The sequence below is a fragment of the Lissotriton helveticus genome, chromosome 2_1 (genome assembly GCF_964261635.1).
Source record: "Lissotriton helveticus chromosome 2_1, aLisHel1.1, whole genome shotgun sequence".
NCBI classification, from domain to species: Eukaryota; Metazoa; Chordata; class Amphibia; order Caudata; family Salamandridae; genus Lissotriton; species Lissotriton helveticus.
Window position 1 is genome coordinate 352,896,350 of NC_136059.1, and position 21,105 is coordinate 352,917,454.

The window sequence follows — 21,105 nt, forward strand, 5'->3', positions numbered from 1 at the left end:
GGCACTTTGCTCACTATGCTAATGTATTTTAGCTAGCCTGGCTGATAAAGGGTGATTCCCCGTAACTGATCCCAGAATGCTTGTTTCCGGTCCAGGAGAGACCTGGCCTGGCAGTTCGGGCTGGACTGTTAAAGCAGGGTCAATACTGATTTGCATATGGCTGGGTCCAAACAGGAATGGCATGGTGAGCAAAAAACAGTGGATTTAGGCCCAGATCTCTGTTCTGGGGTGAATGTTTGACAATGTTCATCATTTCGTCCATCATCATTTTGTGTTGTTATAGTCACCCCAAGTAGGAAGGGTATGTCCAGACGTGGCTGATGAGGGGTGAAACCCTGAAACAGGTACCAGTATGCCTAATTCCGGCCCAGGGAGGACCTGGCATAGCAGTTCGTGCTGGACTGTTCCCACGAGAAGCAGGGTCAAGACTGATTTGCATATAGCTGGTCCATTATCTTTTTGTGTGTTATAGGTTCAGGGTTTCACTCACACTCTTTCCTACTTGACTAAAGTGTCCTATTAAACCGTTTACTCCCATTTCCCCCTTCTGTCAATAGAGGCAGTACCCATGCACCAAGCAGCCTTGAACTATGATGTTTTTATGATTCACTGAGACGTGTTTGCTAGACGTTAAGTAACTACTATTTTCTTGATTTTTGGAAAAGGTTGTTTATATAAATAAAACACATGGACTTGCATATGTAATCTGAGCCAGGGCCAAGACACCTCTGGGTATTCGAGCACTTGAAAGCTGTTTAACATAACATAACATAAAATATTTGGATATCTCTATTATACTTTGTTAATCATTACTTTGAATTAATATACTGATTATAATGAAAACAATTGTGTGATCAAAGAAGTAGGTTTTCTGATCTCTTAACCTGACTGATAATTATAAAGTTGAATCACGCAAGGTAATGTTATTTTTGTGTATGTACACTTACATCGTTGGCCATCGCGGTGGTGTTTGAGTTAAACTGTGGGTTTTTCCCCACTGTTTTCACAACAAAGAAAAAGTTGTAGATTACCGTTTTTGCACAATATAAGACAAGATAGAGACAAAGCTAAGGAACGTGGAGAGAAGGAACACTCTATTTGTTGAAGGCTTGTCATGAGCAACTTATTTTGTATGAAGCTTTCATGAAATGTTTGCTAAAATAGCTGTGATTGTTGGGTCATCTAGTGTTAGTGTATAATATTCACTCCATTCCTGACACCTCATAGAGGTCACTGGTCTAAATTCTTCAGTGCCAGTTAACTAGTAGCAAGGCATTCAAAGGGGATAAACAGAGGATAAAAGGGTTAACATTGATGTCTTGTTTGGCTAGTAACATTGTGAATTGTTTTCCTTATGCCACAATAATTGCTCTAAGTAGGCTAATATGAAGAATGCTTGGCTAGTAGGTGTGTCTTCGAGAAAATACATGTTATAGAAACTTGACCAAAGCTCTATTTTCCATAAAGTTCATTCTTTTAGGTTGCTCATAATCGGAGATGTGTAACATAGCTTGGATTGAGAGCATCCTGCAACTAGTCTCTCAAACTTCATAATGATTTAGAACTAATATTTTAAATTGCTTGCAGAGATATCAGCATTCATGTATTTACTGCATCTCGATAGTATGTTTCCTTTTCTCTACTGCATACTTAAGGTTACTGTATGTATGTGACAATTTGTGTATTTTGTGTTTCTTTTTGCAATTTAATCTTAAGTGTATTTTTTTTACATCTAATGTTTAGAAGATGTATGTCATATCAGTTCTTACACGATTTTGGGGAATATTTTCTGAGGGGAAGCATATAATGATATGCATCTAATTAACAATGAAGTTCCCACTCACATGGAGTGTCACATAAAGTTTTACATCCACTTTATATGCTTTGGCAAATTTCATTCAGTAGACGCTTTGTTGTGATGGGTTTCATCTTTGCAATATACATATGATGAACAGGAGATAAAACTAAATTTTAATGCAGATTCTATAATATCAAAATAAACAGATGATGGACGGAATGCAGTACAATGCAAACATTCACCCCCAGTTGGGTTTAATCTTTTTTTGTCCACCACGCCACCCTGTTTGGATCCAGCCATATGCAAATCAGTCTTGACCCTGCTCCTCATGGGAACAGTCCAGCCCTAACTGCCAACCCATGCCCTGCCTGGACCAGAAATAAGCATCCTGTGACAGGTTTTGGGGTATCACCACTCACCAGGCAGGCTAACTTAAATTCAGTGGCGCAGTGAACACAGGACCCACATCTAGGCATACCCTTTCCACTTAGAGCGAACAAAGCAAACACAACAAGAGGATGGATGGAGCGTTGAAACTTTGCAAACACTCAGCCCCATTCAAGAGATCTGGTTTGAATCCACCATTCTTTTCCAAACATTTTTTAAGCCCTGTTAATATTCCGCTAATTAAAGTAAGATTGACAAAAATGCAATGACGCAAAGAAAAGCTACAATACATGACAGAAAAAGACATGACAGACAAAGCTCTCCGTGAGCGGTAAATTAGAGAAAAAAGAGAACAAGTTCTCGAAAGCAAAACAATCCTCCAACGACTGCACTCTACATTCTCCTGAAAATACATAAGATCCTTGAACTCCTCCTATGATGAATAATTGTTTTGGTCTTAGAAAATCTATGAAATACATTGCTTTTTGAAGTCCAATTGTTTGTGACTATGATCATTTCATATATAAGGGACTCGACACATATGATAAAAGAGTATACTACAGCGCCGCCCTGACAGAGTCCCCGCCTGCCAAATTCTCAGATGCCCTCAAGCCCAGAGGACATCTCTAGCACTGTCAGGAAAAGCAGTTTTGGTCAATGAGTTGTACGTTTGATGGATGGTTCCATCAACATGACAGCTGCACAGTAAATGTTTTAAAAACAATTCTAAACCCAAAGTGGGATTTTGTTTACAAAAAAAAAAAGCCTCCCTCGCCATTGGAGTTTTCTCCCACGGCGAAGGGGCATGTTACACAAAGTTTAACTTGCGGTGAGGGGCAGGGAATATTGGCTATTTGTTTGCCCACTATAATCAGGTGGGCAGACACATAGCAAACCTCCAACACCTCTTACTCCGTCGGACCGTCATAGGTTTATGGTACCAGCAAAGACAGAGTAGTCTCCGCCATCGACATAATGAAGGTCCACCCATCTCCAAACGAATCAGGTGGACCTTCAGTTTGTCAGAGCGGGTACTCTGTCACCGTGTGATGAAATACCACTCTGCCACTTTAAATTGGCCCCTTGGTGTACAACCACGTTAGAATAGCACAGATATGTCACAGTTTATATTACCATGTCCTAGAAAGATATACCTCAATGCAAAACACTGTAAGCCCCTTACTCATTCAAGTACATATATTTTTCATTTTGGAACTGGCCAGACTGTCACTAAACCAAAAGTACTTGATGTACAAGGAACATTTTATCCTTAATCTAACTAAACCCCACATTCACTTTTTGGACCTGTAAATGGATCATTAAAATAATGCCCGTGTCACATCAGTATTTACTATACACTGACAAGAACACTGATAAAAACAACCTTCTTCACTGTGAGAGATACCATCCTCAAAATGTATGTGATACCTGCCCTGTGCACACGTTTTGCAGATTTGGAGAAGACGACACAGAAGAGGAGATTTGCCTACACAATTTGATAGTGTCTGCGAAACACTAGTGGAAGAAAGTAACCAATGGCGATTGGTGAAACAAACAAGGAAAGGAGATTATTCTGAGAGCACATCTCCTCTCAAACAAGATTGCATGAACCCTCATTCCTATCACCAATGTTTGGCTAACATTGAGTTGAGATTAAAAAAACAAGGTGAGAGAAATTAGCAAATTAGCATGATCACACTACATTGGTAACATGTATTGACACTCCACTATTCACCAAGAGAAGAGGGAAAAACCTTAGAGAACGATTAGTGGGAGCTTACGAGCCACTACAAAAATCTGCACTAAGACGCTCACTGGAAGATGACAGATACTAGTGGACATTATAATTGTGGGAGTGGCTCAGTTTTCTTATTTTCAGCACATATGAAAAAAAAATTAAATACTGTTAGCTAATGATGCCCCTGGCTCAGCATTTCAACTTTAATTCCAGAAATATGGCACACATTAAAGCAACAACTAAAGGAAAGCTTCTATAGTGAAGGCTCCCTCGCCTTAGATAAAGGTCAGTTTTTGTTTCTATACCAACAATAGGCTGGAGAGCAAGGGAGCCTTCACTATAGTCCTTCTTTACTTTCTACGACACTGAATGAAAGCAAGGACCAAGATAATGGCTTCCTTGCCACCAGACCTTCTTTTAAAATAGAAACAAACAGAGACCGGTTTTGTAGGCGAGGGAGACCCCAATGTTGATCACCTATCGGTTGTAGGAAACAAAAAACACATTAAATAACCTGGCCCTGGGAGCACTTAGAGAAGCCACTGAGAGGGAAGAGCAGGCAGGGGACATGTTAAGGGGAGATGGGAAGGTTAAGCAGGAGGGAAGCACAAGAGGTCTTGTCAGGTAGGGAAATAAGGAGCAGGCAGGGGAAAGGGGGAAATGGGATGGAGGGACAGAAGTGGTGGCAAGCTGGAGCAAAGAAGAGTGAGACATTTGGAAACATACCGGCAGAAGCAGACAGAAAGGTCTATAGTAAACCAGTTTATTACCCCCAGGTCTCTCCGTCCTCGACAACTTCATAAACAAAGTGAGATATTCTATCTCGCTGACAGAAAAAAAGACGAAGGAATGCTGGACCTACCCTCCCCCTCCCGCCGAGAGTACATAAGCGTACAGGTCCCAGCATTCCCTCTGTTCTTTTTTTCTGTCATTCTGACAGGATGTTTGACGTATTAGGAGCGTGGGCGCTCCTGCGATGGACTTACTTCTGGAGGGCTCTGTTCCCTCCGGTGGATTGCCTCTCCCTCCCTGCCGTGCTTGGGGGGAGTGGCGCGGGCTGGTCTGGACGCTTCCTCATGCCACGCGTTGGTGTTTGTCCCGCGTGGGCTCAGCGTTTGCCCGATGGCCGCCCCTCCTGGTCTGCCGGGCTTACTGGGGGGCGCGACCTCCTTCGTGATTCCGGATTGGCTTGCTGCTGTGACACCTTCCGATTTTGACGCTGCCTGCCTTCCGTCCTGGACAGCGTCAGGCGCTTCTGTCCCGGCGCTTTACTTTGCGTTTAAAACCCGGGTCAGTGGGTGAGTACCGCGTAGTGGTTTGTGTGATTTTGTGGTGCTTACTGTGTTGCTGTTGTGCTGTTGCTTCGTGTGCCTTCTTTGTGATGGGGAAAAGTTCAAGGAAGAGGCATCACAGGGAGAGGTCTTCTTCCTCCTCTTCTAGTGGCGCCGTGGTGGGGGTGAGGATGCACGCTTGAAGCATTTGATAAGGGAGACCCTCACTGAGATGGGTGATGATGGGGCCTGCAGCAAAGGGCCGGCTTCTGTGTCGTCTATGTCTTCTGGCGATGAATCTGCCTCGGCTGGGGACGCTGACCTGAAGGGGAAGTATATTGATACAGACGCTCTCTTGAAGCATGTTAAGGAGAACATGGGGTTCCCGGATGAGGCTGTTCCCAGTACCTCTAGGGGTCCTTTGTTGCGGCAATTTCAGAGTACGGCCACTGTTGATGTCCCAGTGCATCCCTTCATTAAAGATGACCTGAAGAGGGAGTGGGCTGATCCGGATTGCATTTTGGTTCCTCGGTTTATGGCTCGCCTTTATCCTCTGCAGGAGATGGCTACTGAACTCCGGGATTCGATCCCTATTGACTCCTTTGTGGCAAGTTTGGTGGGTCGCACTTCGTTGTCTGAGGACGCCGTGCTGAAGGATCCAGTGGATAAAAAAGGCAGATGTTGCTCTCAGGAAGGTTTATTCTGGTTCCCACCTGGCCTTGAGGGCCGGTGTTTATGGGACTTATGTTTCGCAGTCTCTGCTGTCTGACATTAAGTCTCTCTATCAATCGATGGATGATGCCACTGACTGTTCTGATCTTCTTGAACACATTGAGCGTTAGGTGGAGCTTCTGTCGGATGTCTCTTTTGATGTGGTGCGTGCGACTGCCTGTCCGGTGGGGCTTGTGTGGCGGCGCGTCGCAGTCTTGTCCTCAAGGACTGGAAAACTGACTCTGCTCAGCAGGCTTGTGCTTTGCGTTTGCCCTTCCAGGGTTCTATGCTGTTTGGGGGGGAGTTGGAGTCCAAATTGCATAAGCTGTTTAAGGAAAAGAAACACTCTTCTTCTTTTAAGGGTTCTTCTGCTGCTCCTGCCCCTTCTAAGCCTAAGCCTTTCTTTCATCCTTCCTATCGTAGGCAGTTTGGGAAGGGCCAAGGGAGGTTTGCTTCTGACCGGGGTCGGGATCGTAAGGCTAGGTCCCCTCCTCCTGCTAAGCCGCGTTCCAGACTCTTTGGCTGTGGTTCCTGGGTTGTTGGTAGGAGGGCGGCTGCACTTCTTCCTGGATGCCTGGGTTCAGTCATGTTCCGACGAGTGGGTGTTGGATGTCCTCCGAGTGGGTTATGTGGTGGAGTTCTCTGTTCCCCCTCCAGATTCCGACATTCGCCCGACTCCCTGGCCTGCTTGCCGGTCCAAAAAGGCTCATCTCTCTCAAGGGGTGGAGGCTCTTCTTCTGAAGGGTGCCATTCAGGAGGTTCCTCCTTTGGAGGTGGGGTCGGGCTTCTATTCCCTGATCTTTCTGGTGCCCAAGATTACGAGGGTGAGGGGGGTTCTGCCTGGTTTTGGATTTGAAGGTGATGAACCGGTGGGTGGTACGGGTGCCCTTTCGTATGGAGACTTTGCAAAGGGTGATTCCTTTGGTGCTTCTGGGTCACTTCATGTGTACCCTGGATCTTCAGGACGCATATTACCATGTTATGTTATGTTATGTTATGTTATGATATAGGTTTTTATTATGCGCGCAGCTACTCCAGCTAAGGAGCGTCCTGGCGCATTGACAAGGAAATAGCATGAGAAACATAACACAGCTAAAAGAACCAAAAAGGACCACTCTACATACATAGCACATACTAGGGGAAGAAAACTAAAACAGGAATGTTTTCAAGGCTTTCCTAAAAGCCATAAGATCTTCTAACAGGCGCAGTTCCACCGGGAGGGAATTCCAGGCTGATGCCGCCTTTACACCAAAGGAACGGCCACCCATGCGGCATAGCCTGTATCTGGGAACTACAGCCAGGGCCTGGCCCTGGGAGCGAAGAGCGCGCGTAGGGACATAAAGGGAAAGAGAGCCAGACAAGATTTCAGGACCCATGCCTCTCAGGATCTTAAAAGCGAGGCAGAGTATCTTAAAAAGAATCCGCTTCCGTATTGGGAGCCAGTGTAGGGAACGAAGAACATTCGCGACCGAACAGAATTTAGGGAGGCCGACGATTGCCCTGGCTGCGGCGTTTTGTACTCGTTGTAATCGAGTAAGTTCGGCCTGGTTGGCCCCGGCGAGAAGGGAACTCGCGTAATCCAGGCGAGAGATGACAGTAGCCTGGATTACAAGCTGTCTGGTTGGGGCATCAAAGTATTAAAGAACAGGTCTTAAGCCTCTCAACAGACCGAAACAACAAGCCGCTGTTCTTTTAGTGTGCCCTACGAAAGTCAGGCCCGAGTCTATCCACACTCCCAGATTTTTCAGCTCCAGAACCGGCGCCGGGGATGGTCCCAGCTCAAGTGGCCACCATTGGTCGCCCCAGAGTTCCGCTCCCCTGCCGACAACCATAACTTCTGTTTTAGTGGCATTCAGCTGGAGACAGTTCCCTGTCAACCAGCTAGCCACCGCCTTCAATCCATCCTGAAACCTGGGGGCATCCACTTCTGCGTCCCCGCTGAGAGTAACCGCCAGCTGTGTGTCATCGGCATATGAGACCAAGGTTAGGCCCCACTGCCTCGCGACATCAGCTAGCGGTCTCACGTAGAGATTAAACAACGTGGGGCTCAGCGAGGATCCCTGTGGGACCCCCATGGCCAGTGGTTGGAAGTTGGACTTGAAGGGAGAGATGGAAACACAGAAGGGACGATCGCCAAGGTAGGAGCGGAACCATTGCAGGGCCTGTCCACCGACACCTATCTCCTCGAGCCGATGCAGGAGGATGCTGTGAGAGACGGTGTCGAAAGCGGCGCTGAGATCTATGACCATGTCCCGGTGCATCCTCGGTCTCGTCGCTTCCTGAGGTTTTGTCTTCAGGGGCTTCACTTTCAGTTCCGGGTTTTGCCCTTCGGTCTTCGTTCTGCCCCGAGGGTCTTAACAATGGTGGTGGCTCCCTTGGTCGTCTGGCTTCATCTTCAGGGGGTGATGGTGTATCCCTACCTAGACGAGTGGTTGGTCCATGCTACCTCTTGGGTCCTGTTGTTGGAGGCCAGGAAGTTGGTGTGTTCTGCGTTGCGTCAGCACGATTTTCTGATCAACTTGCCGAAGTGCCAGCTGACTCCGTCTCAGGACCTGGTGTTCATTGGGGCTCGGTTTCGTACGGATCTCAACCGTGTGTTCCTGCCCGATCCTCGGGTTTTGACCCTGGTGTCCCTTGCTCGGAGATTCCGGGCGGGGGGTTCCTTTCCGGTGTGTCTCTGGTTGTGTCTTATGGGTCTGATGGCAGAGACTGTCTTTACTGTGGCCTGAGCTCATTTTCACCTGCGCCCCCTGTGGGGGTATCTTCTGTCGCATTGGAATCCGTTGTCCCGCGATTTGGAGTTTCTTCTGCCAGTGTCTCCTGTGGTCCTCCCGACTCTTCTTTGGTGGTCGGAGCGGTTCCATCTGTCTCAGGGTCTCCCTTTGCAGCCTTCTCCTTTGCTGGTCTTGACGACGGATGCCAGCTCCTTGGGGTGGGGGGCGACCTTGGGGTCCCAGTCCCTTCAGGGCCGTTGGTCCGTCCTGGAGAGTTGCCGGTCTTCCAACTGGAGGGAGTTGACGGCTGTGTCCCGTGCTGTGATGGGGTTTCAGGGCCCGTTGCTCGGCAGGAACGTTCTGGGGAGGTCGGACAATATGGTGGCTGTGGCCTATCTCAATCATCAGGGAGGGGTCCGTTCGGCCTCTCTGAACGATGTGGTCGTTCCCCTGTTCTGTTGGGTGGAGGGTCATCTGCTGTCTCTGACTGCGATTCATATCAGGGGAGTGGACAACTGTGTGGCGGATGTCCTGATTCGTTGCTTTCCGGGTTCTCTGGAGTTGTCTCTCACCCGGGTTGCGTTTCGGTTTGTGTGCAGGAGGTTTGGGCTTCCCTTTCTGGACCTCTTTGCCTCCCGGCACAATGCGCAGGTTCCCCACTTCTGCTCCCGGTTTCTGGAGGAGGGTTGTTGAGGGGTGGATGCCCTGTCGATTCCTTGGCCATCCCGCCTGCTTTATGCCTTTCCTCTTCTGGCACTGATTCCCCGGTTTCTGTCCCGCCTGTGTCTGGAAAATCGGGAGGTGGTTGTGGTCCTGCCTTTTGGCCTCGGAGGTCTTGGTTTCCAACGGTTCGTCTTTTGGCGGTGCGGGGCCCTTGGTTTCTCCCCCTGTCCCTGTCTCCCCTGAGGTCCTCCCCGTCCCTGTCTCTTCTCCAGTTGTGGCTGTCGGTGTGTAGGTTGAGAGGCAGGGGTGGCGGGGGCGAGGTTTCCCGGAGCATTTAGCGTTGGCCCTTCAGGCTTCACGTCCGCCTTCTACCCCCAGGTCTTATGATCGGCATTGGGGTAATTTCAGTTGTTGGTGTTCGGCGTTGAGCCTTTCCCCTATGCACTGTTCTTTGCAGGCTTTGCTTCAGATTTTGTGGGAAGGTTTCGAGAAGGGTTGGGCTGTGTCCACTTTGCGTGCTGAGTGGGCGGCTGTTCGGGCGTTTCGTTCCCCGTGGGGTAACCTTTCTGATGGTGAGGATTTGGTTTCTCGTCTGCTCCGCAGTTTTTCTCTTTCTCGTCCCGTGTCCCGGCATTCCTTCCCCTGTGGGATTTGCCCTTGGTCCTTCGGGCTTTGATTGATCCTCCGTTTGAGCCTTTGTCGGAGGTGGACTTGAAGTTTGTTACTTTCAAGGTTGTGTTTCTGGTGGCCATCACCTCTGCTCGTCGCCTTGGTGAGTCGCGGGCTTTGATGGCGCGTGAGCCTTTCTTGTCCTTTTCGGAGGGTGGGGTGGTGCTTCGCCTTGATTCTTCTTTTGTGCCGGAGGTTGCTTCTCAGTTTCACAGGTGCCAGGAGTTGGTGTTGCCTGCGTTGGGTTCTGTTCTGGATTCCCCTGGTGGTCCCTGTTGGTCCTTGATTGATGTGTGCCGTGCTTTGCGCATTTATCTTGAGCGCACAGCGACTTTTCGTGTGACGGATTCCCTTTTTGTCTCCTTTGGGGCTGCTTTCCGTGGGCGTAGGGCTTCCTCTGTGTCTATTGGTCGTTGGCTGAAGCAGGTTATTTCCTTGGCCTACTCTGTAGTTCTGAAAATTCCGGACTCATGAATAAAACTTCGTCGTAGCATGACGATTTTTATATCAAAAGACCGAAAATGGCTAGTACACTATGTACAAGCATTTTCGTCATATTCGAGTGACGATTTCACCTCGAAATCGTCATTTTTGTCTTGAACCCTTGGCTTCCATTTTGTGTACGGCAGCCATTTTGTGGGTTGCCCTCACATAGGCTTATAATACAGCTAAATTCGATATCAAAGGACACGTACACCTTGATTGACTTTTCTTCCACCTGGGCAAGCTGAAACCATTGCCTCAGGCCGAACCTGTTTGGTCAGTTCCTCTCCCAGTGGCCGAACGAGATAGCATCAAGGCACAACATGTCATAAACCCTTTTCATCGCACACACACCCTGCCTAATCTTGCTCCCACCTGTCCCTGTTCCTTTCTCCCTGACTTGCTTTACGAGGAGGAGGTGCCAGTTTTTATTGAGGGTCCACCGATATCTGATGAAACTGTTGGGCCTTGCCGGGTAATTTATTGTGGGCTGAACAAATTGGAATGTGGGCTTATCATCATGACTCTGCTTTTTCTTTGTGGTGAAAATATGTGAATAGTCTACTGTAAGAATGTTTGCCTGGAGCTGAATATTTTGTATAAAAAGAGAAGCCTGGCTTTGTAAGATTGAGCAGTCTCCTGAGAATATACATCCCGTGTTGTTGTACTTCTAGGACCTGTTACTTGGTTGCAGCCAATAAAATCGATCCTTGACTTCACCTAGAAGACTCTGAGTTTCTGTGGTCTAAATCAGGAAAGTACTCGAGGTCTTTGGGTGTGTACCCTGACACCACTGGGTTACCGGTTAGGTACCGGTTCTGAAAAACCCAGTACCTCAGTTGGCGCCCAACGTGGGGCGATACCAGCGGTACCGGTCCAAGCCAGAGGTTCATGAGGGGCTTCGTGTGAAAATTCTGGAGGAAGGCCGCCACTTCATCGACCCCTGCATGTCGACGTGGTCCGAAAGTCTTTGCTGCGAGGCTCCCCGCTTCCCGACGGCTACGAAGGACTGCTGCCCTGGCTATCGCCCTGATTTGGACCCTTGAAGTTTGGTAGAGCGAAACGATAGACGAGTCTTCTGGTGACGTCATCGATATCTCAGTTAAGTATAAGTGGAGCGTCTCCCAGTCCTTAGTTGGTCTTAGTTTGGGTATCCCCTTGGGATCACTTTGTTTGGAACTTGCAAGTGCCAAAGCCAAAGGACTCGTGTATTCACGAGAAATATCGTAATCGATAATCCTTTGAAGTTTGAAGCTAGACTAGAGAGCGAAGATGCCTGGTCTTAGCAGATTTGGAAATTTGTTTTGTCTTGGTTGTAATAAAAGGGACTCCCGATTGGAGGACTCGTGTCCGGTTCCTCCGATTGGAACTCCAACTTATGAATTATATGTGAAACATGGAGTAGGCCCCATCACATACAATGAAGTGTGGATCAAATACACCAGAAAAGATGGTGTTTTAAAATGGCCCCAATATGGTAGCTTTGACACGGAAATCCTAGATAACCTCGAAGTTAAACTTTTCAAGAAGAAAGCCCGGCCGGCGATGTTTGCCTCTTTCCGCCTATGGCGTAAGGAAGCCAAACAGAAGGAAATTAAATTAGCAAAGAAAAATAAGAGAGAAAGGGGTATTTCGATAATGCAAGCTGCCATGCAGTTTAAAGACAATGAAGAAGAACAGATGAGTGAGCAGTTGCACAGGCAACGTAAAATGGTAATAGATAAATGCTATCCAGCTTTGCCGCCTCTTCAGCAAGACGCAGCAAAAGAGCTTGAAAAAGATCCGTTAATGGCGCATTTGTTAAGTTCGCCACCCCCTTATGCGCAAAATGCTACGGCACCTCCGCAAACTTTAGCTGCGCAACCCGTGGTTGCATTGCCTCCTGCTCCTCTACAGCACCCACCAGCTGTTCTTCAGTTGGCTCCTGCTCCTCCAGTGCAGCCTCCTCAAGGGCCACCGTCTTTAACATCTGCTCCTCCTATACTTCCTACAACTTTAACTACTATAACGACTACCACTCCTGGTACTTCTCCTGACATTGCCTCTGCATCTGCCTCGTCGCACCCTGCTTTCCCTCTTGTCTTTTCATCGACTTCTCCTTCTGTTCGTCAGAGAGTGGCTAGTACTGTCGCTAGTTTTTTGCATCCTCTCTTTGGTGCAACGAGTGTGACTCCTGACACAGAGCGCAAGCAATTGCATAGTCAACTGCCTGATTCTAGGGAGAAGGAAACGTTGAATTGTTTGGCACATAAATGGGTCGCCGACCCGGAAAAATATGATTTAGAATGTGTTATGGATGTCTTCACCCAGTGGGAAACATCGAAGCAGAGATACGTTTTTGAGAAAATGTGTGTTTTCCTGTGTGACGATTTAGAGGAAAATGATTTGGACTCTAATCCTCCTGAGTTGAGCCATGTACGGTTCGAGTTTTCAAAAGGCGCAATTGTGGGTTCAGATGTTAAGAAAGCAGATGCGACGTTGTTATCACTTAGGACTGAAGGTGTTTCTAGGTCGTTGTTTGAGTCTGATTCTTCTGTTAAGAAGAAAGGAAGACAATATCCCATGAGAAAAGTTCCCCCACAATGGAGGGAAGGGGACCTACAAGCTAACCCACCTATCCAGCCTCATTTTCAGCGTGTATGGGTACATGTTCCTTGGAAGCGAGCTGAAGTTTTGGCCCTTAAACAGACATTGCCTGATCCCCGTAAAAATCCTGCAGGGTATTACAAAGAGTTGTCACAGACTGCTGGGTCATGTATCATGAATTTAGCTGACATAGACATGTTGTTTGGGAACGTTGTTCCACAGCCTTTATGGGGAAAGATTCGGCAAACAGATCATGATCAGGAGTTGGGTGACTCATGGGCTAATATTGCTTCTGCAGATGCCCTACGAATTGGTGGTGCTAAGCCTGAGCCTTTAGTAGCAGAACTTCCTGGTAAGATCATTGATTACATGAAAACTATAATGCCTGCGATGCGAGTAAACTGGGATAAATTGTCTGCGTGTAAGCAGAAGAAAGATGAAACGGTGTCTGATTTCTTCACCAGGTTTGAAGAGACATTTGTCGACCACAGTGGTCAAGATATGAGCACAGAAGGTGGTCAACGATTGTTCGTCCATAAATTCGTGCACAATCTGCTTCCAGAGTTGTGTGAAAAGGTAAAAGATTCAGAGAGTTCTTGGGCAGTTTCCTCTTCAGCACAGATATTGGCTACTGCACAATATTACGAAAATCGAGATAAAGATGAGAAAGATAGAGCAGAGAAGAAAACTAAAGAGTTGAAAACGAAGGTTTTGTTACAGCAAGCATATCCGCCACGTGGTGGTCAAAATAGTGGTGCTCAGAGTAACTATCAGAATAATTATCAGCAGCCTCAACAGTATCAGAGGAACTCGCAAAGAGTCGAGTACACTCAGCCACGTGTCCCTGTAGGTCCCAATCAGTGTTCATATTGCAAGGAAGAGGGTCATTTAAAGTATAGTTGCCCAGTCCTGTTACAGCGCGCGAATGGTGTGTCAAACACAAGAGGTAGAGGTGTTCAGCAAGCGCCTAGAGGTAGAGGACGTGGAAATTTCCCCCAGAACGCTCGTTCCTTTCCACCTCAAAATTCGATGAATAGGTTCGATCAGCAGAATAACGCATCTGGTAGGACGGCTCAGTACTACGCTGATGATTACTATGCAGAAGATGAGAATATGGATGGTAATGATTGCTAGGACAGCCATAGACAAAGAGAGGGAGTTGTTTCAGTTCCAGTAGATCAGAGTGGGCCTTACGTTGAGGTGATTACATCAGGTGTGTCAGAGCCTTTTCTGTTGGATACTGGTGCTACAAAGAGTTCTATTATGCACTCCAAACTCCCTGGCGCACCTTTGTCTGGCGAAATGAATGTATCAGTAGGTTTTTCTGGCGCCCCAGTTAGAAACCCGATTTCTGACCCTTTGTCCCTTTCTGTTGGACCTTGTGAATTCGAAGCACCCCTTATTCTGACAACAGGTTGTGGTGAAAACTTGTTAGGATTAGATCTGTTAAAAAGATTGTATGCAACTTTGTACAGTTCTTCTTCAGGAGTACAACTTACTTTAGGAAAGAAAGTGGTTTCTCCAATGTATTTGTCAAGGGATAAACTTCCAACAGAATTGTCGTTTCTTCCTGATATTCTTTGGGCTACTGGTCCTAATGATGTGGGTCTTTTAGAAATACCACCATATGTTGTAACATTGAAAGCCAATGTTAAGATGCCACGAATTCCCCAATACAAAATCTCTAGTGAAGGTGAAAAAGCTTTACTAGCGATCATTTACGATTTGATTGAAAAAGATGTGATTGAAGAGACAAGAGGCAACGTTTGCAATAGTCCTGTTCTGCCTGTTTTGAAACGAACTGACCCTTCCCAGCCACCTGTTTACAGATTTGTGATTGATCTTAGAGAGGTGAATAAAATAGTTGTGCCACAATTTCCAGTTGTTCCTGACATTACTGCCCTATTGACTATGATTCCAGCTTCTGCAACCTGGTTTTCGGTGATTGACTTGAAGAATGCTTTCTTCAGCATCCCGATTGCTGAGGAGAGCAGGGATATTTTAGGCTTCAGTTTAGGAGGTCGCAGCTTCCGCTTTAAACGCGCTCCCCAGGGCTACTGTGAAAGTCCATCAATATATAGTCAAGCTTTAAAAACACAGCTTGATACGATTGTTTTACCTGATGGCGCTACCCTCATTCAGTATGTGGATGATTTGCTTGTTGCTACAGATACTGAGGAAATCTGTAAAGAAGCCACGTTGTCATTGTTGCGTCATTTGTGTGATTTGCACCACAAAGTGTCTCTCTCAAAATTGCAATATTGTCGACAAGAAGTGACCTACTTAGGTCATCTCTTATCGAAGGAGGGAAGGAAACTGACCCCAGAAAGAATTCAGGCAATAGCGAAATTGAGTGTGCCAAGAACACAGAGAGAAGTGCGTGCTTTCTTGGGCATTACATCATATTGCAGGCAATGGATACCAAATTTTTCGTTATTAGCCAAATCTTTGGTGGCATTAACGTGTAAAGATACACCCAATCCCGTTCCATGGTCTGAAGAGTGTCAGAAAAGTTTTTTTGAATTGCGCACAGCATTATGTTCGGCTCCTGTGTTAGGTACACCCAACTACAGTAAGCCCTTTACATTGTATGTCCATGAGAAAGAGGGTTGTGCATTATCAGTGTTGACTCAGTTGTTTTGAGACAAGCAGCGTCCATGCGCATATTTTTCGTCGACTTTGGATCCGGTAGCTAAAGCATTGCCAAGTTGTTTAAGAGCAACAGCGGCAGCAGCTGTTTCTATTCGACAGTCTGCTGGTCTAGTGAGGAATAACATGTTAGTTGTGATGGTTCCACATGCAGTGGACACGTTGTTAAACAGAACCAAGACACAGCACTTAACTAGTGCTCGATTGTCAGGTTACGAATTAACCTTGTTAGCAAGTCATGTGCACATAAAAAGATGCAACACACTTAACCCAGCTACGTTGTTGCCAATTGTAACAGAGTTAGATGATTCAGAACAGCATGATTGTTTTCTTAGAACAGAAGAAGAAACGAAAGGGAGAATAGACCTCCAGGACACTCCTCTTGCAAAGTGTGATGGTACCTTATGGGTGGATGGTTCATGCTTCAAGCTTCCGAATGGTGATACGACTGCAGCATATGCTGTCACGACTTCGCATACAATTGTTGAAGCTGCACGTATTCCACATAATTCAGCTCAAGCAGCAGAACTGATTGCACTTACAAGAGCATGTGTGTTGTCTAAAGGAATGAAAGTGACTATCTATACCGATAGTCAGTATGCGTTTGGTGTGGCTCACAGTTTTGAACGATTGTGGAAAGAACGTGGGTTCCTGACTTCGCATGGAGCTAAGATTCAGCATGGTCAGTTGGTGAATGAGCTTCTTGAATCACTGACCTTGCCTCTGCAAGTGGCGATTGTGAAATGTAGTGCTCACAAGAAGGTGACTGATGATGTTGGTCGTGGAAATGCATTTGCTGACGAAATCGCGAAAGAAACTGCAAGGAATGTGATGAGCCGAATGTATGTTACAGGCCCTGCAAGATGGGTTGGTGATGTTGGAATGTGTGAAGACACGATAGAGAGTGTGAAATCTATTCAAGCTAAAGCTACAGAGAAAGAGTTGAGTGTGTGGAGAGAAAGTACGGGTAAATTGGATGCCAATGGTTGCTGGATTGAATTGTCAGAGCATCAGAGATGGTTGTTACCCAATGCATATGTGCCTGCAGTGGTTACAATGGCTCATGGAATGGCTCATATCAGTGTGAAAGGGATTTGCAAGTTGTTGGCTCCAGTATGGCAAAATTCAGGAATTCCCAAGTGTGCAGAGAATGTCGTTAAGAATTGCATGGTGTGTCTGAATGAAACACAATCCTGGTAGGGGAACCCCAACTCCAGCTGGTCATTTTGCACCTCCTACGTATCCGTTCGAGGTTTTGCAGCTAGATTTCATCCACATGGAAAGGTGCAAAAATTTAAAATACGTACTCGTTGTTGTTTGTGCCTTTTCAAGATGGGTGGAAGCCTATCCCCTAAAAGACAACACTGCCTTATCCACAGCTAAAGCCCTTGTGAAAGAGTTCTTCCCCAGGTTCGGAATGCCTAGAATGGTCTGGAGTGACAATGGAAGTGAATTTGTGGGTCGAGTGATGAAGAAAGTATGCGAAGGGCTAGGCATTCATCAGAAATTTCACGCTGCAAATCACCCCCAATCAGCTGGACTAGTAGAATGTTATAATGGCACGCTTAAGTTAAAACTAGCCAAAATTCAAGCGAGCACTGGTCTTAAATGGCCTGATGCTCTACCCTTAGCACTCCTATCCACCAGAATGACTGTGCATTCGCGAGTGGGACTTAGTCCTTATGAGATAGTTTTTGGCCGCCCGGCCAACATATGGGGAGTGCCAAGGCCCACAAAGTTCAGTGAAATCGAACACCCTGTTTTGCTTGACTATTTGTACGAATTGACGGCTAAATTGCGTGTTTTGCATCAACAGGTCCATGACACCCTGCCTCCGGTCTCTGAAACTCCAGGTCATCCCATCGACCCTGGATCCTGGGTTCTCGTGAAGAATTTCCAGCGAACCAAGAACGACCAGCCAAGGTGGACCGGACCGCACCTCGTTCTTCTTTCCACAAGATCAGCTGTTCGAGTGGAGGGGAAGAAAAACTGGATCCACGGGATCCACTGCAAGCGGATCCCTCTGCCTCTGCCATACGACCGGTGGTTCCAGGAGGGTGTCGCCGACTCAGAGACTGAAACCGTGCCACGTTTTCTGCCTTTCAGTGATGCACGTATAAAAGGAACACTTACTGAAAAAGAGAGTGACAACATTTTGCAACCAGCTGTATCACCGTCAAATCCATTGGACACTACAGAGCCTGAACTCCTTTTCCGAGATCATACCATACCTGGAAAGCAAAGATACAATTTGAGGCCGAGACCTATGGACAAATAAAATTATTTTTTTCTCCTCCAAGTACTATTTTTGAAAGCACAGCTCTCCCATCTGAGAAACTTGCTTATTTTTGTTTTTCGAACCGCCATCCAGGTTCCGCTGCTAGGGCCGCGATTGCCCAAAGTCTTTGGGGTGCAGGTGACGACGTTAGGTCGACAGTTCTAGTTGGTCCAAGGGAGTTGCCCTAGACTGACAGAAGCATTCCTTAGCAGAAACAACCTCCCATCGCGGGCAGCACTTTAGAGAGGATGGAGTTTTTCGAGATGGAGAGACCTGCCAAAACAATGAACGTTAAAGCCAGGATACGTAAAATAATGACAAAGAAAAGCTTTTTGATATTGTGCATTTTCATGTTATTCAGTGTGATGATATTTTTAATGTTATGTTTTATTCTCTTTTCGAGTAACATTTGCACCCACTACATCGCCTATACCTCCTTCTACTGTTTCCCCACACTCCTTTCAACCTCTTCCTGAACACGAATCCGCTAGGAGATTAGAGTTTATTAATAACTCCTTTGTTCAGCTTTTGCACCAACACCAACTAGTAATGAACACAACTAACTGTTGGGTGTGTGGTCTTATGCCTCACACAACGGATAAAGGTATCCCTTATCTGGTCCTGCCTTTCAGCCACAATGGTTCTGTGTGGGCATACAGAACAATGTTCATCTATGCACATGAAGTCTACCCCCTACGTTCTGTGGAAGACAATCCTAAGAATAGTGCTCTAGTTAAGGGTATAGTAGACATGATTAAGGAAGATATTTCCTACGAGACTATCCCTAGAGATGAGACACTAGTATACATAGGATGGAACGTAACCGGATATGGAGCTACTCTGAGTGAGAAACAGCAAGCTAAGAGATCTTCCCCGATTTGGATTGTACCCCATCAGGGTCACCTGTGTCTGCAAGGTAATGGCAAGAATCCCAGAGCTCAGCTAAGGAAAAGCATCTGCACTGAAACATATGTTTTTGCATCTCAGACTTCCCCTCCGTTCTTAGCAGCTAAGGGTACCTATTTCATCTGCCATGATAGAGCCTATACATGGTTGCCCCCTGACTTTTCGGGCACATGTTTTGTTTCGTTCCTGCTGCCTCCCACCTACACAGCGGCGGCAGATTACCACAAGACAAGGATAGTTAGAGGTGCCTTCAGCGAAGAAGACACTGCAGGACAAGAATTTGGGGACTACGTAAAGGGTTTTCTGCCGTTCTGGGGACCGATGGCTAACAGCAGGAACATAAGGCAATTGACAAGGGTGGTTGAGTCCACCGTAGTTGAAACTGCTGGTGCCCTTAGTAACTTGACTGCTGAGCTACAGTCGGATCGTCTTATGACCCTTCAGAACAGGGTCGCATTAGATGTCATACTTGCAGACCGAGGTGGGGTATGTAGATTGATCCAATCGAGTTGCTGTGTTTTCATTCCAGATAACGCTCCAACAGTGTACCAGGCCATCTCTAAACTGCATAAGATTTCCGAATCTATTCATGTGGATAAAGGAGATTGGTCATTAATGGGATGGTTCTGGGAACTGATATCCGGCTGAGGATGGAAAATTCTGATGGTCATTGGGATGGTCTTAGCCATTCTTTTCCTGTTCTGTCTGTGCGTGCAGTGTGCTCCTGCAATATGTGGCCTCTGTGCTACATCATGTGTAAGGAAACCTGTATCAAGAGACGAGCTAAGTACTAGAATGATGTTACAGCAACATCTCAATGACTTTAGGAATATAGACCTGGACTCAGATTAGCATGAGATTAGGTTAAATTGCCTATGTAAGGGCAAAAGGAGGGTTTGTAGTTCTGAAAATTCTGGACTCGTGAATAAAACTTCGTCGTAGCATGACGATTTTTATATCAAAAGACCGAAAATGGCTAGTACACTATGTACAAGCATTTTCGTCATATTCGAGTGCCGATTTCACCTCGAAATCGTCATTTTCGTCTTGAACCCTTGGCTTCCATTTTGTGTACGGCAGCCATTTTGTGGGTTGCCCTCACATAGGCTTATAATACAGCTAAATTCGATATCAAAGGACACGTACACCTTGATTGACTTTTCTCTGACCTGGGCAAGCTGAAACCATTGCCTCAGGCCGAACCTGTTTGGTCAGTTCCTCTCCCAGTGGCCGAACGAGATAGCATCAAGGCACAACATGTCATAAACCCTTTTCATCGCACACACACCCTGCCTAATCTTGCTCCCACCTGTCCCTGTTCCTTTCTCCCTAACTTGCTTTACGAGGAGGAGGTGCCCGTTTTTATTGGGGGTCCACCGATATCTGATGAAACTGTTGGGCCTTGCCGGGTAATTTATTGTGGGCTGAACAAATTGGAATGTGGGCTTGTCATCATGACTCTGCTTTTTCTTTGTGGTGAAAATATGTGAATAGTCTACTGTAAATGTAAGAATGTTTGCCTGGAGCTGAATATTTTGTATAAAAAGAGAAGCCTGGCTTTGTAAGATTGAGCAGTCTCCTGAGAATATACATCACGTGTTGTTGTACTTCTAGGACCTGTTACTTGGTTGCAGCCAATAAAATCGATCCTTGACTTCACCTAGAAGACTCTGAGTTTCTGTGGTCTAAATCAGGAAAGTACTCGAGGTCTTTGGGTGTGTACCCTGACACCACTGGGTTACCGGTTCGGTACCGGTTCTGAAAAACCCAGTACCTCAACTCTCTGTCTGGGTCCCCTCCTCCTGTGGGTGTTCAGGGACGTTCTATGCCGGGGGTGGCGGCCCCTTGGGCTGCGGTCCGGGGTGTTCCTCTCTCTGACATTTGTAGGGCGGCCACTTGGGCTTCTTCCAATACATTCATCCGCCATTGCCGCCTCCTCAACTTGTTGGGTGATGAAGGTGGTTTTGCTGTGGGGGTGTTGGGTTGTGTTCACCCATGATTCTTCTGTTTCTCAATACACCTCTGGGTTTTTGTTTTCTGTGCTGGTGGTTGGTTGTGTTTCTTTCTGGATGAATGCCGGGGTCTGCTTTGGTATTTCTCACTTTGTTCATGAAGGTGTCGAGGACGGAGAGACCTGGGGGTAATGTCCTATTACTTACCGGTAATCTTCATTTCTCCGGGTCCCGTAGTCCTCGACACCTTCAAAGATTCCCTCCCTCCCTCCCGATCTGCTGGCCTTCATCCTTGGCTTG

General features: G+C 46.7%; 1 protein-coding gene across 2 annotated transcripts in view; it reads right to left on the minus strand.

Annotated features, from left to right (window-relative positions):
• The window catches only part of SLC1A3 (solute carrier family 1 member 3), a 203,383-nt gene that overhangs the window by 100,146 nt on the left and 82,132 nt on the right, over positions 1-21,105 (minus strand). The window lies entirely within an intron of this gene.